The following is a 6092-nucleotide window of genomic DNA, read 5'->3' as shown; positions in this document are numbered from 1 at the left end:
AATTATAGTGCGCAGCAGGAACATGGTGTGGTAGCCTAAGTCATGCAGCTGTACTAATAGTTGGAAATTTCGAGGACGAAATTTCTTTTAGGGGGTAGATTTGTAACGCCCCGAATTTTGGGCCTAGATGAATTGGGCTTTGGGCTTTGGGTTTCATAATTTTTTTTTAAGTGAGCAAGAAAATGAAAAGACATATTGGCTTTAAGGGTTTAAGGAATTTGAAGTGTCTAGGTTTGTTGGAGAAGTTTTAGGTTCGAGTTTTATGGTGGAGGGATTTTAATTTAATTATTAAAAGAATTATGGTTGGGAGTAGTTGGGCTTTTAAATAAAGATAGGGGAAAATGGCATCAAAAAGCCTTATGGAGGAGTGGCTAAGTGACGCCACTTAGGGTGTAGGGAGTTGGCCTTAGTGGCTATCAAGGATATCCGAGGTTCGAATCCTAGCTTAGTATTTTTTTAGGAGTTTAATTTTGGCCTTCTACAAGGTTGGAAGTGGTGTGAAGATGGACTCAAAGAGGAGTGTTCAGAAGAGAAAATTTAGGAAATAGATTGGGGAGTTATCAGGGAGAAAAATGAGGAGATGAGAAGGGGGAAGTGATGGAACTGAATTGGGAATTGAGGGCCAGGAAATTTGCCTAGAGGCTATAAATATGTGCTAAGTTTGGGATCCTAAGCTAATGACAAATTCTTCATTTTTTGTTATTGCCGATTGGCTTTTCCATCTTTGCTAGCTGATTCTTTTGCCATTCTTTCTCTCCTCAGATCTCTTTTGATTTACCCTTTGGGTTAGTCAATTCCTTCTTCTACTCTTGTTCTTTAATCTGTACCAAGTAAACCTTATTCACCATACTAAGTTTGAAAGCTGAAAAGCTGAATCTTCCAAAGGCCAAATACTCTTCGACCGAATCTAATGTAAGTTTTTGTTCTTCCAATTGATTTTGCTAAGAATCTATTACGATGTTCTTTCCTCACTCTTTCTAATCAACTGTGGTAGGGAATTAGTATCGGATCTCGGATCTTAGCTCTCCACCGAAATTGCTCTTTAGGTGTTTGCAATTTTGGTAAGTATTCCTCTCCCATTGGCTAAGGTGGCCGAATGTTCATAGTTAAGGTAAGGGGACTTGTGTTGGATACGAGTCACCTATTATTCTAGTTTTAATAGTTATGATTGGTGTAGATCTAGGAGTTGATCGTGGTTAGTGATTTAAGAAGGGGCTGTTATACAAATCGCGCAAGGTAAGGTTAAGGTGAGGTTTTGGTTTTAGTAAAGATACGTATTAAGCATGCGATTAATTGAAGGGTGATATCGTTTGTAGGTTGGTGACTAAGGGAATCGCAGCACGCTTGCTTACCAGGTGTGTACATACATTGCACACACGAGTAGATCAGCAAAAGTCGAAATATCGAAAAATCGAAATGCCGAAAAGCCAAAAGTTTGGCTGCGGTAGTCTTGCGAGTGGGCGAACACTCGGGAGGAGGAAACTGATAGGTTGTCTGAGGCCCATGGGTAATTTCATGGACTTGGGCTGTGATCTGGCCAACCGGGTCATAATGGGCTTAATGGGCCCAATGGGTTGTTGGGCCCATAATAGGCAAAATTTGATAATTGATGCTATGTGATAGAAAATTGGTGTGTGAGTATGAATATAAAGGTGATTTGGGCCTACTAGGCTATATGAATATGAATTGGGCTTGATGGGCCATATGAATGTGAATTGGGCCTGATAGGCCTTATAAATGAGATTGGGCCAAGTGGGGCATATGCATGTATGTAGGGGTTTTGGGCCTAGTATATCATAACTACATAAAACCTAATTAATATATTGCGACCGTGATCAAGTCATTGGGTTAAGGTGTGGCAACGGGTATATGCATGTCTAGGATTGGATCTAGGGAGAGCTTGGTACTTAAGCGGTCTTAATAACTAATCTCCTCTTCTCTGGAATCATGGTGCGTAGTATTCGTTCATCTTAGTTCACGGGATTTGTTAATGGGCCGAGGTAAGTGGAAACCATATTAAAGAGAAAATTACCGAAATGACCCTAAGGGTGAAAATGACCAAAATGCGCCAAGGTGTTGAATGTAAATTTCATTGATGTGACACGCATATCTACTGCATACATATGGTATTCTGCTTAGGTTGCATTTGGGTTGGGATTTATGGAACGGAGGAAGTATATGAGGATCACATGGTTTCTTGACAACCGTGAATCCACCGACGGCTTTTAAGCCCAATATGTAAATGAAGGTAGTTCCGCAATCGGGCTACCACTGATGTGTCGGTTGGGTGGGTTGATATTTATATCCGTACACAATGTGATGGGGGATGGAGCTGGTGTGTAGCGGATGAATTATTGGGCTGGGATTGCATTGCATGTGTGATGTATGATGATTTTTGAATGCTTGATTTTCGTCGAGGGTTGTACACACTGAGTTTGCGAAAACTCACCTCCTCTTTTATTTTATTTTCAATTGATACTCAGTAGGAGGGTCGATGTTTGGAAGGACTCTAGGTGGCCAGCTAGCAAGACAATTTAGACTTTTTTTCCATTTTAAAGTATATAAGTTTCTGATTATTAAGTGATTCAGACTAGATTGTAATAAGGCCTTCAATTTTGTTATTATTTGGATTATTATTTTTATGTGATGTAATTATAAGAAGTTGAACATAGTTTCTTAAACTATAGTATGTCTTTTCTACGTTTCCACAACTAAATTTTTAAAGTGACTTATTTTCATCAAATCATATGTTTTGAACAAGTGATTGGAAGGATTTTTTTTTTTTGATAATTAAGATTTTCTTTTATTTTAAGAAGGGTTTTCAATGAAACACGGTTTTCGCTAAAACACTTCAATGTGGCACGCTAGATTTGGCCATAACGTCAGGGCCGGGTTTGGGGTGTTACAATTAAGCTCCCGAATGCTAAAATTAATTCATCAAATTTTTCATTCTCTTATAAAAGCATGCTATAACACCAAAATAATAATAAAAATAATAATTTCTCCAGCGCCGGAATAGTGGTTTCGAAACCACTGTTCTGACTAGGCCCAAAATTAGGTTGTTACAGAGACATAGTCAATAGCTACTAATGTATAAAGATTTCCAAATGAACTTGGAAATGGTCCCATAAAATCCATACCTTAAACATCAAGCAATTCAACCTCCATAATTGGCTGCTGCAACATTTCATTGCATTGGGATATAGAACCAATACATTGACACCTATCATATTGATTCACAGAATTGTAGGCGTCTTTGAATAATAAAGGCCAGTAGAATCCTGATTGGAGAACCTGAGCAGCAGTTCACATGCCATCAAAATGACTTCCATAAGGAGCAACATGGCAGTGCTTGGGGATTGAAAGCATCTCCTCTTCTGAAACACAACACCGAATAATGTTGTCATTGCATACCTTGAATAAATACGGCTCGTTCCAATGATACTTCACTATTTCATGAAGATATCTTTCTTTTTTATGGCCTGTGAAACCCAATGAAAGTTTTCCACGCATTAGATAATTAACCAGATCTTCTTACCAAGGGGTTGCATCTACAGCAAATAACTTCGCATCTGGGAATGTGACGACAATTTGAAGCATATTTCAATCTTCACTGCCAACTTCCAATCGAGACAGATGATCTGTAACCTGATTCTCTAAACCCTTGGGTCTTTTATCTCGATGTCAAATTCTTGCAATAGTAAGATCTAGCGTATCAATCTAGGTTTTACATCCTTCTTCGTAAAAAGATATCTCAAAGCCGAATGATCAGTAAAAACAGCAACCGTTGCACTGACAAGATGAGAACGAAACTTTTCGAAAGCAAAGAATACAACCAACAATTCTTTTTTTGTAGTGGTATAGTTGATCTGAGCCTCTGTAAGAGTTTTGCTAGCATAGTAGATGGTGTGAAATATTTTTCCCTTGTGTTGTCCTAGAACAGCACCTACAGCAAAGTCGCTTGCATCGCTACGACAATGGGTGCATTTACTAGCTGTGTCTTCAATTGAATGAATGCCTCCAAACATGCATCCTGAAATAGGAACTTTTTATTTTGTTCTAGCAATAAGCATAAGGGGTTTGCAATTTTCGAGAAATCTCTAATAAATCTTTGGTATAACCCTGCATGCCCAAGAAAACTGAGAATACCTTTCACATTTGTCGGTAGAGGTAATTTTTCAATAATTTCCACTTTAGTTTTGTCGACTTCTATTCCTTGACGAGCGATACGATGGCCTAACACAATGCCTTCTTTTGCCATGAAATGGCATTTTTCCCAATTTAGAACAAGATGTGTGTCTTCACATCGCTACAATAATTTATCCAAATTGTCAGCGCAATGATCGAAATTAATCCCATAGACTGAGCAATCATCCATAAACACCTCTAAAAAGTCTTCAATCATATTTGAGAATATTGCCATCATGCACCTTTGAAATGTGGCTAGTCGTTGCAAAGACCGAAAGGCATACGGTGAAAAGCAAAAGTACCAAAGGGACAAGTGAAAGTTGTTTTCTATTGATCCTCCGGTGCAATCGCAATCTGATTGTATCCAGAATAGCCATCTAAGAAGCAGTAATAGGTTTTTCTAACAAGCGTATCCAACATTTGGTCAATGAAAGAAAGTGAGAAGTAGTCTTTCATTGTGGCAACATTAAGTTTACAATAATCCATACAGACTCGCCATCTATAGGAATGCATGTAGGAATTAATTCATCTTTTTTGTTGCTAACCACAATGATGCCACTCTTCTTAGGAACGACTCCATTGGACTTACCCAACTGCTACCAGCAATAGGGTAAAAAATTCCAGCATCAAGCCATTTATAATTTCTTTCTTAACAACTTCCTTTATCTTCTTATTTAATCTTCATTGTTGCTCAATCGAGTGCTTGCCTTCATCTTCCAACTTGATCTTGTGCATGCAAAAAGATGGACTAATGCCTCAGATATCAGCAATAACTCGCTTACTTTGCTTAAGAATATGAACCAATTTCCCTTCTTAAGCTACATCCAATATTGTAGAGACAATAACTTGGAGAGTATTGGTATCACCAAGAAAGACATATTTAAGGTAAGTAGGTAGTGGTTTCAATTCCAAGGTAGGAGCTTCATCGATAGATGTCTTGAAAATTGGAGTCGTACTATTCGCTAAGTCTAAGGATTCGATCTACCTTCCATGCCTCAGTTCAATATTATTAGCTTCAACCATGCTGTCACAATCATCTACAAATTCATCGCCAGATGCACTACAAACTCTTCAGAAAGTATTGTGCATCGGTTATTGAATCCTGCCTCAATTGGATCATCTAGCACATCGACAGTATGGCATTCTTCTTTGTCCTTACCATGAATAGATTTTAAAATACTGAAGGTAACGTGTTCATCATTAAGTTGCATGGTTAGTTCACCTTTGTAAACATCAATTAGAGTTCGCCTAGTGGCTAAAAAAGGTTGTCCCAAGATAATGGGAACCTCCTTATTTCCCTTGCAGTCAAGTATGATAAAATCAGTCGAAAAAATGAATTTATTCATATGAACTAAGATATCTTTAATTTGCCCTTCAGGTTGAGCCAGAGAGTGATCAACTAGTTGCAATGTCACTGCAGTAGGTTTCATGTGACCAATTCCCAACTTTCTGAAAGTTGATAATGGCAATAGGTTGATGCTAGCTCCCAAGTCAAATAAAGCCTTGCCCAAATAATGATTTCCAATCAAACATGGGATAGTAAAGCTCCCAGGATCTTTCATTTTGGGGGAAACTCATTTTTCAAAAGAGCAATACAACCTTTTGTGAGTGAAATAGTTTCCATATCAATGATTTTGTTATTGGACAAGAGCTCCTTCAGAAATTTCCCATAATTCAAAATTTGCACAAGAGCGTCTACTAAAGGAATATTGATCTAAAGTTGCTTCAGTATGTTCAAGAATTGTTGGTACTGCTTATCTTACTCATTCTCCCTAAATCTTTGTAGAAAAGGCAAGGGTAGAGAAATATCTAATTCTGTCGACACCATTATTTGTGTTGATAGTTTCAAGGGTTGGACATTAGGCATATGTGTAACACCCCTAACTCATATTCGTAGCTAGAAT

At 38.0% G+C, this 6092-nt stretch overlaps 1 pseudogene; it reads right to left on the bottom strand.

Moving 5' to 3' along the window:
- Window positions 1–3141: 3141 nt before the first annotated feature.
- LOC128295419 (uncharacterized) lies at window positions 3142–5750 on the bottom strand (annotated as a pseudogene).
- Between the last annotated feature and the right edge of the window lie 342 nt (window positions 5751–6092).

This window comes from Gossypium arboreum, chromosome 7 (genome assembly GCF_025698485.1).
Source record: "Gossypium arboreum isolate Shixiya-1 chromosome 7, ASM2569848v2, whole genome shotgun sequence".
NCBI classification, from domain to species: domain Eukaryota; kingdom Viridiplantae; phylum Streptophyta; class Magnoliopsida; order Malvales; family Malvaceae; genus Gossypium; species Gossypium arboreum.
This window is presented reverse-complemented; position numbering and strand designations above follow the sequence as displayed.